The following is an 18,624-nucleotide window of genomic DNA, read 5'->3' as shown; positions in this document are numbered from 1 at the left end:
AATGAAGTAAGCCTGTCATCTCAAGGAAAACAACTGACAGTATTTTGTTATCAATTAAAAAAAAAAAAAAATTAAGCTTTCAACTAAAAGCTAGTGTTTTGGAAAACTATCCAGTACTCTGAGCATGAAAACTTCAGAATTAAGATGCTAAAAATATTGTTAGTGTGATATTAGTGATTGTCATTTTATTTTATCGTATCATGAAATGTGTCACTACTTGGAAGGTTTGAATAATTCAGTAATGCAGTATTTTCCAAATGTTCAAAGCATGATGTTACAAGATCATGAATGGTAAAAGGTTCATTTAAAGTGCAAGTTAGGCTAATAGTTTTAATGTAACACAGTATATTGAATAATAAATTTAAATAAAAGGCAAAAGATAAATTGAGAAAACTATTTCAACACATGTTAACACTGTCAGAAATAGCACTTTAAATTATTTTAATAAGTATAATAGATCATTGAATTATTTCTACTTATTTGGGTATAGAAATGAAATATTTTTTTTTTAACTATTGTTTGAAAATGTACTGTGTCAAAATTTCTTTTTCATCCCTTAGCACACTCTTGGGCAGATTCCAAAATCTTCTGGTATTTTATTTTATTTTATTTTATTTTATTTTATTTTTTGAGTTGGAGTTTCGCTCTTGTTGCCCAGGCTGGAGTACAGTGGCAAGATCTGGGCTCACTGCAACCTCCACCTTCCAGTTTCAAGCAATTCTCCTGCCTCAGCCTCCTGAGTAGCTAGGATTACAGGCACCTGCCACCATGCCCAGCTAATTTTTGTATTTTTAGTAGAGACGGGGTTTCACCATGTTGGCCAGGCTGGTCTTGAACTCCTGCCCTTGTAATCGCCCTGCTTCGGCCTCCCAAAGTGCTGGGATTACAGGCGTGAGCCACTGCGCCCGGGCTGGTTATTTTTTTAATTAATTGTGCCCTGCATAGTTTCAAACCACCAGGTCATGTCTCCATTCCTAGTGCCACCAAAAACTGAGTTTCTGGCTACTAGGAGTGACTTCAAGAAATGGGTATAGGGATTAGAAAAATGCTACAAAAATAGTTCTTGAATTGCCAAAATAACTAGTCTCTGAATTGTATTATTCTTACTTCTTAACCCTGTACTTTGTATGAAGTGGCAGATGGGGGTGGGAAGAGGCTGTAGGGCTATTTTTGTAAACCTTGAGGGTAAGGAAAACTCTCTGTTCACAAATTTGATGGTATTTTTATGTCTTTCTTTAGCATGTAGGTTACTTGGAACCTCTGGACTTCAGCTTTAAGTCTAAACCTAGATTGAAGAGAGTAGAAAAGTCTACCTAACACCCTATTCTGTAAGAAAAATACTAATACAACAATGGAAAAATGACAAAAGATCCTAAGCAGAAAATCCACAAAAATACAAATCACTAATAAACATTTGCCATCTTAGGAAATCCAAAATAGTGTTGGACCAGTTGATATGGTTTGACTGTGTCCCCACCCAAATCTCATCTTGAATTCCCACATGTTGTGGGAGGGACCTGGTGGGAGGTAACTGAATCAAGAGTGCATTTCTTTCCTGTGCTATTCTTGTGTTAGTGAGTAAGTCTCATGAGATCTGATGGTTATTATAAGGAGGGGCAGGGTTCCTGCACAAGCTTTCTTTGCCTGCTTCCATCCATGTAAGACGTGACTTGCTACCCCTTGCCTTCTACCATGATTTTGAGGCCTCCCCAGCCACATGGAACTGTGAGCCCAATAAACTTCTTTCTTTTGTAAATCGAGCAGTATTTGGTATGGCTTTATCAGCAGCATGAAAACAGACAAATACACCAGTATAACAATTTTATATGTCATACTGCCATTAAAATTTATAATACCAAGGCCAGGTGTGGTGGCTGACACCTGTAATCCCAGCACTTTGGGAGGCCAAGGTGGCAGATCAACTGAGGTCAGGAGTTCAAGATCAGCCTGGCCAACATGGTGAAATCCCATGTCTACTAAAAATACAAAAATTAGCTGAGTGTGGTGGTGTGTGCCTGTAGTTTCAGTTACCTGGGAGGCTGAGGTGGGAGAATAATTTGAACCTAGGAGGTGGAGGTTGCAGTGAGCTGGGATCTTGCATTGCATTCCAGCCTGGGTGACAGAGCAAGAGCCTGTCTCAAAAAAAAAAAAAAAAAAAAAAAAGAAAGAAAATGTAATATCAAAATGTTTCAAGCTTATGAGTGATAGGTACTTTTCATACACTGCTGATGGATTTCAAATAAGAATAACCAGTTGTGAGGAACAATTTGGGGACCCATGTCAAGAACCTGTGTCGATATAAATATATTCATGCTCTTTGACCTACTAATTCCTTTCCCAAAAATTGACTGAAGAAAATAATCTTAGATACTGTATTAGTCAGTTTTGCATCGCTATTAAAAAACCCTGAGATTGGGTAATTTATAAAGAGAAGAGGTTTAATTGGTTCACAGTTCTTCAGACCATACAAGAAGCATGATATAAGCATCTGCTTTTGGTGAGCCTCAGGTAGCTTACAATCATGACTGAAGGTGAAGGGGTGGCCACCATCTCACATGGTGACAGTGGGAGCAAGAAAGTAGGGGAGGTACCACATGCTTTTAAATAACCAAATATAAAATTAACTGAACATGGTGGCACCATGCCTGTAGTCCCAGCTACTTGGGAGGCTGAAACATAAGAATCGCTTGAACCGGAGAGGTGGAGGCTGCAGTGAGTCAAGATTGTGCCACTGCACTCCAGCCTGGGTGACTCCATCTCAGAAACAAACAAACAAAAAACCAACAATAGTCAAATCTCATGAGAACTCATTCACTATTGTGAGGACAGCACAAAGCTATAAAAGATTAACAACCATGACCCCAACAACTCCATCCAGGCCTGATCTCCAACACTGGGGATTAAATTTTAACCCTCTTGGTGGTGCAAGCCATAAGTCTTGGCAGCCTCCATGTGGTGGACCGAGCTGTATTTGGGGCCCTTTGAGCAGAGATTGGAGTTGGAGTTGCCTAGATGCAGGGAGCAGTGTCCCCAAGCTGCACAGTGTCCCTGTGGCCTGTGGTGGGAGAAGCTGCCTTGAAGGTCTCTGAAATGCCTTCAAGGCCTTTTTTCCATTGTCTTGCAGATTAGCACTTGGCTCCCTTTCAGCCTTGGTAATCTCTCTAACAAGTGGTTGCTCCACAGCCACTTGGATTCTTCCCTTGAAAATGGGCTTTTTTTTTTTTTTTTTCCTACTACATGGTTAGGCTACAAATTTTCCAAACTTTTATGCTCTGCTTCCCCTTCATATTAATATAATTTCCAACTTTAAGACATTTCTTTGCTCCTGCATCTGAACATAGGTTGGTAGAAGCAGTCAGTGACACTGTGAATGCTTTGTTACTTAGAAATTTTGTCTCATGCGTCTGTGTGAAGAGACCACCAAACAGGTTTTGTGTGAACAACAAGGCTGTTTATTTTACCTGGGTGCAGGCAGGCTGAGTCCAAAAAGAGAGTCAGCAAAGGGTGGTGGATTATTATTAGTTCTTATAAGTTTTGGGATAGGTGGTGGAGTTAGGAGCAATGTTTTGCAGGCAGGGGGTGGATCTCACAAAGTACATTCTCAAGGGTGGAGAGAATTACAAAGAACCTTCTTAAGGGTGGGGGAGATGACAAAGTACATTGATCAGTTAGGGTGGGGAAGAAACCAATCGCAATGGTGGAATGTCATCAATTAAGGCTATTTTCACTTCTTTTGTGGATCTTCAGTTGCTTCAGGCCATCGGGATGTATACGTGCAGGTCACAAGGGATATGATGGCTTAGCTTGGGCTCAGAGGCCTGATGAATTTCTTCTGCCAGATACCCTAAGTCATCACTCTTAAGTTCAAACTTCCATAGATCCCTAGGGCATGAACACAATGCAGCAAAGTTCTTTGTTAAGGAGTAACGTGGGTTACTTTATTCCAGTTCCAAATAAATTCCTTATTTTCATCTGAGACCTCGTTAGCTTGGCCTTCACTGTTTATATTTCTATCAGCACTTTGGTCATAACTACTGTACAAGTCTCTAAGAAGTTCCAGACTTTCACTTGTCTTCTTCTGAGATCTTCAACCTCTGCCTGTTACCCAGTTCCAAAGCTGCTTTAACATTTTCAGGTATCTTTATAGCAACACCATACTGTTTTTTTTTTTTTTTTTTTTTTTTTTTGAGACAGAGTCTCAATCTGTTACCCAGGCTGGAGTGCAGTGGCACGATCTCAGCTCACTGCAACCTCTGCCTCCGGGTCTCAAGCAATCCTCCTGCTTTAGCTCCCTGAGTAGCTGGGATTACAGGTACCTACCTCCACACCTGGCTAATTTTTGTATTTTTGGTAGAGATGGGGTTTCACCATGTTGGTCAGGCTGGTCTTGAATTGCTGACCTCAGGTGATCCACCTGCCTCAGCCTCCCAAAGTGTTGGAATTACAGGTGTGAGCCACTGCACCCAGCCAACACCCTACTTTTGATACTAATTTTCTTTATTAGTTTTGTATTGCTATAAAAATTTACCTGAGACTGGGTGATTTATAAAGAAAATAAGTTTAATTGGTTCACCGTACACTATAGACCATACAAGAAGTATGGTGCTAGTATCTGCTTCTGGTGAGGTCCTCAGGAAACTTACAATCATTGTGGAAGGCAAAGGGGTGCTGGCATCTCACATGGTGAGAGTGGGAGCAAGAAAGGTTGGGGAGGTGCCACATACTTTTAAACAACCGTATTTCACTAGAACTCACTTAATATCATGAGTACAGTACACGGCATGACGGGTCCACCCCCATGACTCAAACACATCTCACCAGGCCCCACCTCTGACATCGGGGATTATATTTCAACATGACATTTGGAGGGACAAATATCCAAACCATATCAGATACTATCAAGCATATATGAGCAAAGATAATATTTATGAAATTATAAGAGTAAATACTACAACCATTTAAATGACCATAAAGAGAACTGTTAAATAAATTATGGTGTACCTATATGAATAAAATGTTATATAACCAATAAAATGATTCTTTTGAATAACTGGTTAATATATAACTTTCTCAGAGTACAATATTAAATGAATAAAGTGGAACAAGATATTGAATGCATATTATGATTTCAGTATTGTTTATTAAACAACTCATAAACATACGAAAGTAGAAAAAATATTTCTATGGTCATATATTAAATCAATAAAGTGGAATATAAAATTGAATGAATAGATTGTTTGCTTTTTAAACCTCATAACATATAAAGATGATTGAGAGAAAAATGCTGTACCATCATATATATTATTTATATAATTAAGATTAATTAAAATTAGATCATCTTTCTAATAATGAAAGTCATTGGTGTTTTTTATTTTTATTAAATTATTCAAGTGTATTTATCAATTAGGAGATAATAGTATAATGTCACTAAAAATATTTATTGAGTACTTATATCTACATCATTGCTAACCTATTAAATAGCAACAGATAAGACATATTCTCATTTAAAGCCTAGACTGAGGAAGAGAATATATACATACAAGGATATGTATTGCTTTTTAAACCTCATAACCCACAGAATATAACAAATTATTGATACTAAGAATACAAAAAATGATATAGGAGTTCAAATTTCAAGGAATAATTATTTTTACTTTTTATTTTTTTTTTTAAGATGGAGTCTCACTCTGTTGCCTAGGCTGAAGTGTAGTGGCTAGATCTCTGCTCACTGCTGCAACCTCTGCCTCCTGGGTTCAAGCGATTCTCCTGCCTCAGCCTCCTGAGTAGCTGGAATTACAGGGGCCCATGACCACTCCCAGCTAATTTTTTTTTTTTTTTTTTTTTTAAATTTTTCAGTAGAGATAAGGTTTCACCATGTTGACCAGGCTGTTCTGGAATTCCTGACCTCAAGTGATCTGCCCATCTCGGACTCCCAAAGTGCTGGGATTACAGGTGTGAGCCACCGTGCCTGGCCCAGTTTTTAAAAGAGACGGTGGCAACAGAGGAAAGTAAGATGTGACTGGGCTTCTAAAAATGAATAGAATTTTTTTTTAAAGAGCAAAAAGGGGAGAAATAGAAGCAGAAGAAATAATATCAACAGAAGCTTAAAATGTGGCAGTTGTATTAGTTTCCTAAGTTTGCCGTAACAGCAAAAAGTACTGGAGAGCTGGGTGGTTTAAAACAGTAGAAGAGTATTGTCTCACAGTTTAGAAATCAGAAATCAAGGTGTTGGCCCAGCCATGCTTCCTCCGAAGGCTTCAGAAGAATCCTTCCTTGCCTCTTCCTACCTTCTGGGTTTGCTGGCAATCTGTGGCATTCCTTTGCTTGCAGATGCATCTCTTCAATCCTCCTTCTTCACGTGATGTTCTCCCTACCTTTACATCATCTTCTTTCTGTTCGTGTCTGTCTCTGTGTCCAAATTTCCACCTTAATGACCTCATTTTAACTTGGTTACCTCCGTGAAAACTCTATTTCCAAACATGGGAAGATTCTGAGGTACTAGGGGTTAGGACTTCAACATATGTTTATTGCAGGATACAACTGAACCCATAACATTTTATTTTTATGTTTATTTTTTTAGAGATGGGATTTTATTATGTTGGCCAGGCTGGTCTCGAACTCCTGGCCTGAAGTGAACAGCCTGCCTTGGCTTCCCAAAGTGCTGGGATTATAGGCGTGAACCACTGCACCTTGCCAGCAACTTCTTATATAACAATGATTTGAGAGTAGTAGGAGTAAGTTTAGAGTGAGCTCCTAGGATGGGGCATAAAGAACTTTGAATACTAGGCTGAGGAAATTAATTTTAAAAAATACAGGTAAGTGATGAAGAGCCACTGAAAATGTTCAAGAAGTAGGACTGAACTCATGCAACTCCCTTACTCTCTTGGCAAGCTCTCACTGAAATAACTGGAAAGCTTTATCTTTTGGTTTTGTTTTAAAACTTCACTTTTAAACAGGTAAGATATGAGGAATACATGGGAGGTAGAAAGCAAATGGTGTCAAAAAGACAGAAAAAGAACAGAGGAAGCAGCAGCATGGGATGGTGGAGGGAAGCCCTGCTCTCTCTGGGAGAATTCTGGAGAAGCTCTGGGCTGAATCCATACAAAACAAAACAACAACAAAAAACTGGGTCATGGAGAAATCTGCAATGTTTTATGTATAAAAGGTGCCAAAAATTTCCCTGAACTGGAAAGTCTATTCGAAATTTACACTGAAGATATTGTCCAGTGGCTGTAACTGTGGTGACTCATCACATAAAACCTATAATGAACTTCATTTTCACAGACCACATGTTGGACACTTGTCCTTGATATATGGCTTTAGTATGACATCATTCTCACTTAAGAACAACTTTATTTCTGGAAAACTGTACTCTGTACAAATTATCTGTTGCCATTTTGCATGAAATCAGTGCAAAAGCCTCTCATCATAATACTAAATGCCTTCTGAAAGTTTCTGTCAGGGGCCAGGCATGGTGGCATCTGCCTGTAGTCATAGCTACTGGGGAGGCTGAGGTGAGAGGATCACTTGAGCCCAGGAGTTCCAGGCAGGAGTGAGCTATGATCATGCCACTCCACTGCAGCCTGCACGACAGAACGAGACCCTGTTTCTATAAAGAAAAACAAAGACAAAACAAAACTCTATCAGTGCAAATCCAACCTAATTACTTAATTGTATTTCCAAAGTTTGAATTCTGGAGGCAAGCACACACTTGACAGGGCAAGGTACAGAGCTTTTATAGAGGCTTGACCCTTCCCCCACATGAAACAATCAGGATTCCTGCTCTCTACATTCATCTCTTAAACAGTCACAGGGGGGACTTTGGCAAGTCAACTTGTTTTATAACTAAAACTCATTTAGATGTAGAACTTTATATATTTTTAGTCACTGGAAACACCTTATTTTTGTCTAAAAAATTTCAGAGTGTTATTATTAAGTATTTAGAAACAGGGTCTTGCTATGTTGTCAAAACTGTATTCAAACTCCTGGTCTCAAGCCATCCTTACTCCTCAGCCCCCCAGATAGGTGGGATTATAGATGCATGGTTAAGACACTCGCTAAACATTTCAGATTTATTAGAAAAGTTACAAAATATTGAGAGAAACAGACAATGAGCAAATTTTCTGATTGTGATGAAATGCTGAGATCTTATATAAGCGGGAAAACTGCTTCATATGTCTCTATTCTTTGCAATGGTAATTATTTCCCTCTAGCTAAGTTTATTACAAGAAAGGAAGACATATTCAGATACATATTTGTTTGGCCGTGTGTCAGTAGGGGAATAAGGTAAATCTATATGAACGATGATTTAGTCTAACTTTCGTATCTGCTTTCAAATTTAATTGAATCTGAATCTGACTGTCCTCCCTCACCTCCTCCATCCTTCCCTTCAACTGAAAGCTTGAGAATAATAAATATAACTCTCTTTGTTCTCCGAAGAGATCATTTCAAATTCATGGAGGAAATGGGTTAAATGACAGGTCAACGTTGAAGAGATTAGTGCATGGCTAATACCTTATGATGGTAGGATTCAGATCCAGACTAGACGTATTTCTGTAAGTAATTGTGTAGAAAAAGGTCTCAGAGACATTTTAATAGTTGGGTTCATTTATGGCAATTTAATTATTATCTAGTTTGGCCTGGTTAATCTAGGAGCAAACCTCTTATATTGTTCAATCTAGAGTAGATCCAATTGCCCTTTATTTAAAAACTATTTCTTTTATTTTTTAGTAGAGATGAGGTCTTGCTATGTTGCCCAGGCTGGTCACTCCTAGCCCAAATGATCCTCCATCCTCAGCCTCCCAAAGTGCTGAGATTACAGGCATGAGCCACCATACCTGGCTTTCTAATCTCCTCTTAAATGGCAGAATTTGCAGAACTTTCCCTCTTAAGTAGCAGACTAAATGTTATTAAGAAAACAAAATCGAAAGCGGCGTTTTTTCCCTACTGTGAATTGAAAAGGGAAGAGTAAAGCATCTCCTTTCCCCAAACAAGAGAGGGATGGCCAGCAATTTGTTTTTAAAGGCCTGAGTTAGAACTTCTCTTTCCACCTCTGCTTAGACAGGAGAAAAGTAAACTGGATTATCTCAGAGGAGGAAAGGACCAAAACTGGATTTTGGAGTTGAACAGATAAATGTGGCTTATCTTCACCAGGTAGCTTCCCAGTGGTATGGTGACTGACGGTGCACATTACGCCTTGTGGAGCCAAGGGTGTAGGTAGGGGGACTCTTCCAGAAAGTACATGGATGCTGTCGCTGTGAGAATCATGGTGAAAGCTTCCAGTGCCCATAACTGCCATGAAGGGAATGAGCTGCTGGTCTTCTATGAACATCACAGGTTTAGAAGATGATAGAGCACAGACTAGAGTTCTTCTCCAAGTTATCAGGGCAGCATTCATCCATCCCAGGGAGACCCTTCTCTCTTGCCTCCCCATGATAACTAATATCTACTGTTTTTAATTCCATAGTGAGTGTGGGCATAACTCCAAATTTAATTTGATATAAGGAAATAAAGGAATGTGGTGCTTTCTGTACCTGAATATATAGAAGGTATTTGCCTTCTAGAAGGTCAGGGCCAAGGTTATTGCTAAAATTAGATTCACAACCAGAGTCATCCTCAAGATTCTCAAAACATTACTCTGGAATGTTTGTGCCAGAGACATAAAGTTATTCAAAGTTGTATTAAGTTTGTGGATATAACCTGATAAATTCCAGGAGGATGGGAGACCAGAAGACCCTTAAATTTGTTACTCATGAACTATGTTAACATATCTTTCTTTCATATTCACTCACTATTCTATCTATTCTACTTCTTGTTTCATTTGTTTTCTCTTTTATTATTAATTTCTCTTCAGACTGGTTGAAAATTCAAATATCTGAAGCCAGTAAGGTAATATAGATTAGTAAATGGGGCTGCATTGGAAAATGGTGAATAACAACTGGCTCTTGGCTTCAGTGTCAGGATGAATATGGGATTGTGTGTGTGTGGAGGAAGGACAATATTGACTGCATATACCTTGCCTAAGGAAAGTAGTCACTATTCAGCAGTGGAAAGTGGATCCAGAGTTGCTACATTTCAGATTTTTCAAGAGAAGTTGGAAATCCTTTTCTTTAAAAAATGAAATACTCTGTATTTGAAATATTGGCAATTCAAATGAAAACTGTAGAAACACTGTATTCCACCTACAGAATGGCTAAATTCAAATGGTGTTGCGTGGGGAAATAGAAACTCTCATATATTGCTGCTGGGAATGTGAGTTGGGAATACCTCTATGGAGAGCATTTTGGCAATGCATGTCAAAATTAAATATATACATATGTACATATTCTTCATCTCAGCAATTCCACATCTCTACATTTACCCTATAAATAGGTTTGCACTTGCAAAATCATATGTGCACAAGGATAGTCATTGCAACACATATCTAATCCTAAAATATTGTAAACAACCTAAATGTCCATGAAAAAGGAACTGTGTAAATAACCTATGGTACATCAGTACAATGGAATGTTATGTAGACATTGGGATGACTGGAGATAGTGCTATATTTACTAACATAACAAATGTTAATAAGAAAAGCAAGATGTAGAATAAACAGTTTATATTGTATGCTACCATTTCTCTTTTTAGTTTTATATTTAGAGATGGGGTCTTGCTATGTTGCCCAGGCTGGAGTAAGATAGCTATTCACAGGCATGATCATAGTATGCAACAGCCTCAGCCTCAAACCACTGGCCTCAAATGATCCCTTTTCCTCAGCCTCCCTAATAGTGGGGTCTATAGGCTAATGCTACTGTGTCCAGCTTGTTGTCTATATTTTTTAAAGAACATCTATGTATTTTATCTTAAATAACAAATATATATTAAGTATTAACATATATTTATATATACACACACAAAGATTTTTATATTTATATGTGTATATACACAAAGATGTGTATATTAATATATACATACACACATATTTGTGCCAGGATTTAGCAGTGTCTTCTTTTAAGTAGTTACTCAATAAATGTTCTTAACTGAGTAGATGTACTTTTCCTCATGTTATGCTACTCTCATTCCATTTTAATTAATTAATTAATTAATTTTAGAGACAGGATCTCACTCTGTCACCCATGTTGGAGTGCAGTGGCCCGATCACAGCTCACTGAAGCCTTGAACTCCTGGGCTCAAGCAGTCCTCCCATGTCGGCCTCCTGAGTAGCTTGGATTACAGGTGCTACCATGCCCAACTAAGTTTCTAAATTTTTTGTAGAGACAGAGCCTCACTATGTTGCCCAGGCTGGCCTCATATGTTTCGCCTCAAGTGATCCTCCCATCTGGACCTCCCCGAGCTCTGGGATCATAGGCATGGCCACTATGTCTGGCCACAATTTTCTTTTATTCTTGTGTTTCCTCTACCACGCCCCAGTCTTCTCCTGGGTCTCTGGTTCTCAGCCATCTACTCTCTTCCTGCTACCATCTAGTATAAGAACCTGCATATGTCATTTTGAATCCAGGCAAAATTGTGACCCCTGCTTTGGCATCTGATAGAAACAAATGAGTTTAGTTTCTGGCTGTCACTTACAGGTGGTGTAAACCTTTCCCAACTTCTGAACCTCAGTTTTCTCTTTCATAAGATAGAGATAGGAATGCCTATTTGGGCTGGGCATGGTGGCTCACACCTATAATGCCAGCATTTTGGGAAGCCGAGGGGGGCTGATCACCTGAGGTCAGGAGTTCAAGACCAGCCTGGTCAACATGGTGAAACCCTGTCTCTATGAAAAATACAAAAATTAGCTAGGTGTGGTGGCACACACCTTTAATCCCAGCTACTCGGGAGGCTGAGGTAGGAGAATCACCTGAACCCGGGTGAAGGAGGTTGCAGTGAGCAGAGATGGTGCTGCTGCACTCCAGCCTGGGAGACAGAGCCAGACTCCATTTCCAAAAAAGAATGCCTACTTGGTAGAATTATTGTGAGACTTAAAAACACATACATACATACATATGTGTATATATGTATATATTTATATATGTATATATAAAGTCTCACAATAATTAAGTGCCTTAAAATATTAAGTGTCTTAAAAAATGTATCCAGTCCAGAGCTTATACATGTAAATGAGCAATGAGCAATAATAGTTAATTTATTCTCAAAGAGATCAATACAATTAATTCACTCTCAGAGGCTTAAGCATTCACCTATCAAAATTGTTTGAATTCTTCCATCACAGTAGAGCAGAAATAATTAATAATAGTACAAAGAGCATTTTTATTTTAGCAGAAGTTAAAGCATTAGGGTCAATGGAATAAAGCTCAAATGAACAGAGTTTAAATATTAACTAAAAGAATTTGTTTGTTTTGGGGGATGGAGCAGTTCAAGAGTGGCTTGGTCAGGGACTGGGAAACAGGAAGTAGCTCAGGAGTTCCCTTGGTTGTAGCACTATGAGACTGTTTAAGTTAAATATTGTTAATTAAGGCCTTGCACCCCAAGGGAGAAAAGACAATGTGGATTATAAGTGGCTGTGTGTTAGCAAAACTACCTTTCGAGAATTTCTAAAATCTCTTAGGGTTTCAGAATCTATCCTGAGGTTAGAATCTTGAGAACTTCATATTTTGGGAAATCTCCCTTACTGCCTCTCCTGACTGCTAGCTGCCATCATTTTATATTTATTTATTACTGACTGATTGATTGAGACAGGGTCTCACTTTGTTGCCCTGGCTAGAGTGAGTGGTGCAAACACAGCAGCCTCTACCCCTTGGACTCAGGTGATCCTTCCACTTCAGCTTCCTGAGTAGCTGGGACCACAGACTTACGCCACCACTCTCGGCTAATTTTTTAAATTGCTATAGAGATGGGGTCTTATCCTGTTGTCCAGGCTGGTCTTAAACTCCTGAACTCAGTTGATCCTCTCACCTTGGCCTCCCAAAGTGTTGGAATTATAAGCTTGAGCCACTGTGCCCATCCTGCTATCTTATTTATTTATTTATTTATTTATTTTGAGACAGAGTCTCCCTTTGTTACCCAGGCTGGAGTGCAGGGGTGCAATCTTGGCTCTCTGAAACCTCCTCCTCCCAGCTTCAAGTGATTCTTGTGCCACAGCCTCCCAAATAGCTGGGATTACAAGGGCCTGCCACCACACTTGACTAATTTTTGTGTTTTTATTACAGGTGAGATTTCACCACGTTGGCCAGACTGGTTTCGAACTCCTAACCACAAGTGATCTGCCTGCAGTGGCCTCCCAAACTGTTGGAATTACAGGCCTAAGCCACTGCGCCCAGCCCCATCCTGCTATCTTTTAAATTATAGGCAAAGTACCTTTAAAATGCATATCAAATGCAGCCCTGAGAGGGACAGAATATTCCAGAAGAGCCAGAGATGGCCTAAACTAACTGAGGGAGATATTACCCAGTACACATTGCATTGGTGAAGAGAGCTGAAGAGATGGAAGAATTTGTCACTGTGTATAATAAAATACTTATTTTAGCATAAATGGTAGCCATAGGCTACAGAGCTAAAATTGTTCTAACAAGTTGCATTTTGTTGACCTTTCAAACTAAATGCCCAGGGTACCCATCTTAATTCACTGCATCGTACAAATGATTCTTGATTCATATATTGCAGAGTTGGAGCAGGTTACTTCTAACAATACCTCCCAAGTCTGTGATTTGTAGAGTGCATAATTTTCTTCTAAGGTGATTAGAGCACTTTGTAGACATTGCCTAATAGAAGTCTTTGTACCAGTTAGAAAAGTCAGCAGTACTACAATTTTAGTTTTCCAGGTGTGAAATATGAAGATTAAACTATTGGGCCTGGATCAGTGGCTCATGCCTGTGATCCCAGCACTTTGGGAGACTGACGGCGGGTAGATCACTTGACTGCAGGAGTTTGAGACCAGCCTGGCCAATATGGTGAAAACCCATGTCCGCTAAAAATACAAAAATTAGCTGGGCATGGTAGTGCATGCCTGTAGTCCCAGCTACTTGGAACTTGGGAGGCTGAGACAGGAAAATCGCTTGAACCCACAAGGCGGAGGTTGAAATGAGCCAAGATCCTACCACTGCACTCCAGCCTGGGTGACACAGAGAGACTCTGTCTCAAACAAAACAAAACAAAAAAACAAAACAAAACAAAAAACAGTTTAGGCTATTGAAGCCTGAGTATGGATTATTCTAGCTTCCAGATTCCAATAAGCATCTTGTAAAGATGAAGATCTCTAAATACAGAGAATGCAAGCAGTGTGCCTAACTTTGCTTAGAAAGTGCTGACAGGAGCGAGGAGTTTCACTAGCATTTCCTGTCTCAAAAACAAGTTCTCCATTTGATATTCAATGACAGTAAAACAAGGATCAGAAACTGTTACAGTTTGTTCAAAAGCAGAAGCTAGAATCATTTCAAAGAAAGACAGGGCAAAATTAAAACTGAAACTCCACTTCTACCTCTCTGTAGAAGCAGTGGAGTGTATCTCCTAGAGGCTGCTACTCCCTTGCTGCAAGTGAAATTTATTAACCGCAGAAGTGTCTTTCACTTGTGTCTTAAATGAAGGTGTATCTTACTGTTTTTGATACTAACCAAGTCATCTTCTGGGAACCAAAAATAGTTTTTGTGGCTTTATGAAAAGTCTGGCCTTTCCACAGCATGTGTATCCATTGACCTCACTTCTGAGAGCTTTAGGCTAATTTGGTAATTAGACTATTTTGCACCATTAATTAGAATGCTCTATGAAATAACCCAAATCCCAATGCAAAGAAGAACAGCGTGGTATACAGATGTTTGTTTTTTTAAAATTTAAAAACATTTAATAGTCTTCTTGGGTTCCAGAATCAGATTTTTAAAAATTAACCATCCCTAAAAAAACTCACAAAAACCACTTTTATCGGGAGGTTCCATTCATTCTTCATGACTGTGGTGGACCATCCATTATTTTAATACACTATAAAATTTCAAAGTTGGTGACAAAACAAGAAATAAAAATGGAGGGAATTCTCATGGCTTCATGGGTATTTAGTTAGGAAGGGTAATGTGGGGAAGCTGTCACACAGGAGGCAAAAAATTGCAGAGACTAAATATGTAAGGTATATTTATAGCTTCCTCAGCCATTCTCTTTGCCTAAAATGACCTTTTCTTTTTTCTTTTTTAGACAGTCTCACTCTGTTGCCCAAGCTACAATGCAGTGGCACGATCTTGGCTCACTGCAACCTTCGCCACTAGGATTCAAGATTCTCGTACCTCAGCCTCCTGAGTAGCTGGGACTACAGGTGCACACCACCATGCATGGCTAATCTTTTTTTATTGTTAGTAGCAATGGGATTTCCCCATATTGGCCAGGCTGGTCTTAAAATCCTGACCTCAGGTGATCTGCCCACTTCAACCTCCCAAAGTGCTGGTATTACAGGTGTGAGCCACTGCACCCGGTCCTCCTTTTCTTATTTCTAAGTGATATTCTCATTCATCAAGGCTCAATTCAAATATTACTTCCTGTCAGAAATTCTTTTGTCTCTATCCTCAAACCTCACATTTGCTGCTTTCTTACTTTTGTTTCTGTAGTCATTTCTTAACAGATCATATTACTGATTTTTAGTTTTGTAGTTTTATCCCCTAATAGGCTCTAACTTCCTTGAGAATATGAATCATTCATCCTTACAATTCTTACAGTATACATATTGTCTAGTATACAGTAGATAAAGTTTGTTAAAGGGTACCAGTTTGGAATAAGGAGTTAGTAGCTGAAAACGACCTAAAATGCTCTCTACTTTCAAGTTATAAACCCACACATTCCTCTGTTTCTCTGTATGTGTCTGTCACTGCTTAGATGATACATGGTCTAACACCCCATCTATTAAGACATCTTCAAATGTCAGACTCCCGTTTCTAACAGTACTACACAATTGTGTGTTATTTTAAACCTTTCAAACGTCTTTTACATCAATCACTTTATTTAGTTCTTACAGTAATTCTACAAAGTTTCTGGATGAGAAAACAGAAACAACAAGCATCAAAGACTTTGGACTACAGCTCAGGTCTTTTGAACCCTCGCTATAATTCCCTTTGGTCCAGAGCTTACAGTTTTTAAACTTTTTACTTTCAAATACTTTCAAACTTACAGAAAAGTTGCAAGAATAGTGCAAAGATCACCCATATACTTCACACAGATTCACTATTGTTAACATTTTACCACATTTGATTTCTTTCTCCCACCCTGTCCACATATATACAGGACCATTTGAAAGTGAGCTGCAGATGTCATGCTGCTTTACTCCTAAATACATCAGTGTGTATTTCTTAAGAACAAGCATATTCATCTATGTACTGTAGTAAAATGATCAAACCTAGGAAATTTGACATTGATATAATATTTTAATCAATACACCTAATACAAGTTTGCAAATTTTTCTAATCATGTCTTTTATGAATTATGACTTTTTTCTGATTCAGAATTGAACAGAATCACACATAGTATTTACTTATATCTTTTTAGTCTCCTTTAATCTGGAAGTGTCCAGTATTCTTTTTATTTTGTGATACTGATATTTTTAAGAGTTCAGGGCATTTATTTTGTAGAAAGGAAATTAATTTGGGTTTGTTTAATGCTTTTGTATGATTCAATCCAGGTTATGCAAGTTAGCATGTAAAAATACCATGTAAGAATAATACTGTTTTCTTCTTAATACATCACGTTAGGAGGCATGTGATGTCAGTTTGTCCCAACACTGGTGATGTCCACCAGATTTCTCCACTATAAAGTTATTACTTTTCCATTTTTAGTGATGTCTAGAGTTTTTATTTAAAAAGAAAATCTAGGGCTAATTGTTGTGTAGGCACCTGGTGTGCCCCAACTTGTAGATTCTTGGACCTAATTTTACACCAATCATCACTGAGACCACTGTTCTTGGCTAGGTAAAAATCAACATCACTATTGACATTGATATAATATTTTAATCAATATACCTAATACAAGTTTGTAAATTTTTCTAATCATGTCTTTTATGAATTATGACTCTTTTACTGGTTCAGAATTGAACAGGATCACAAATAGCATTTTACTTCTTATATCTTTTTAGTCTCCTTTAATCTGGAAGTGTCCATTATTCAGCCTACACTTGCCTTTTCTTTTCTTTTTTTTCTCTTTTCTTAATTCTTCTTTTCTTTTCCTTTTTTTTTTTTTTTTTTTTGAGGTGGAGTCTTGCTGTGCTGCCCATGCTAGAGTGCACTCAGCCTCATGGGTTCAACTGATTCTCCCGCCTTAGCCTCCCAAGTAGCTGGGATTACAGGTACCTGCCATCAAGCCCAGCTAATTTTTTATTTTTAGTAGAGACAGGGGTTTCACCATGTTGGCCAGGCTAGTGTCAAACTCCTGACCTCACGTGATCAGCCTGCCTCGGCCGCCCAAAATGCTGGGATTATAGATGTGAGCCACTGTGCCAGGCCACACTTGGCTTTTCTTAATTTCTGCCCCATTGCTAACTCTACAGGGCAACTGGGGTGCCTGTGGTAGGTAACAGATCTGCCTCACACATTGTATACGAGAGGTTAATATCATTAAGGCAAATCGTGGCCTATCAGGGACAGACCCCAGTGGATAAATGCCACCTTCTGTCCCTTGTTTGCAGAATTTTGAGGCCCATTCTATATGGATCTTTAGAGGATTTTCAATGGATCATGATCTGTGGTCATGTTCAGCTTGAGACCTTCTTCCCCTGATACTGCTTGCCTTTCTTCCCTATTTTACTCTCTCCAGTCCATTCACTCCTTAAAACTTAGGATCATTTCCCAAAATAATCCCTTGCACATAAGCCCTTGTTTCATCTTTTTAAAAAGAGATCTATACTAATACAATTATACCTACTGTTAATAGAGTTAGTGGGTCCACAGTTAGTGGGTCAGGTAGGTGACAGATTAGAAGTTAGCATTACAAATAGAGGAATGCATCTTTCTTAGGTGCTGACCCAAGTAGACCTTCCTTCTTAACCCCCAAACAAAGACACAGTACTGGTCACATTAATGCCTCTGTAGGCTCTGATAATGACATTGACACTTCTCTCCAGTCGATGTTTCTTACCTTCCCTTTCCTTCTCCTCTTTTCTCTTCTCCTTTTTCCCCCTCCTTTCCCTTCCCTTCCCTTCTCTTCCCTTTTCTTTTCTTTCCTTTCCTTTTCTTTTCTTTCTCTTTGTGAGATAGGGTCTCACTCTGTTGTCCAGGCTGAAGTGTAGTGGTGCAGTCATGACTCACTGCAGCCTCAACTTACTGGGCTCAAGTGATTTTCCCACTTCAGCCTTCTGAGAAGCTGGGACTACAGGCATGTGCCACCATGCCTGGCTAATTTTTAAATTTTTTTTGTAGAGAAAAGGTCTTGCTATGTTGCCAGGGTCAGTTTCAGACTCCTGGGTTCAAGTGATCCTCCCACCTTGGCCTCCCAAAGTGCTGGGATTATAGGAATGAGTCACTGTGCCCGACCCATGTTTCTTCTCAGCCTACTTCCACACCAGTGCAGTGCCTTCCAATCTGTAATCCCTGAGAGTATTGCAAGAGAATGAAAAGGGCTTAGTGAAAGTGATTGCTCTGCTTAAACTGCATGCATCTCTTCCCCCTGTTTCTCATCATACTGCCCTTTAGCGCTCCTTTTTCTTTCCACTAATGATTTTCC

At 39.0% G+C, this 18,624-nt stretch overlaps 1 protein-coding gene across 1 annotated transcript in view; it reads left to right on the top strand.

The window, feature by feature from the left end:
- The window catches only part of LOC103244268 (uncharacterized), a 118,917-nt gene that overhangs the window by 79,109 nt on the left and 21,184 nt on the right, over positions 1–18,624 (top strand). Inside the window, exon 5 of the mRNA XM_073010351.1 lies at positions 15,121–15,238. The gene's annotated coding sequence lies outside the window, so the exon portion shown is untranslated. The remainder of the gene's footprint in view (positions 1–15,120; positions 15,239–18,624) is intronic.

Source organism: Chlorocebus sabaeus, chromosome 23, assembly GCF_047675955.1.
Source record: "Chlorocebus sabaeus isolate Y175 chromosome 23, mChlSab1.0.hap1, whole genome shotgun sequence".
Lineage (NCBI taxonomy): Eukaryota > Metazoa > Chordata > Mammalia > Primates > Cercopithecidae > Chlorocebus > Chlorocebus sabaeus.
The sequence above is the reverse complement of the archived record's forward strand: the minus strand, read 5'-3'. Positions and strand labels throughout refer to the sequence as shown.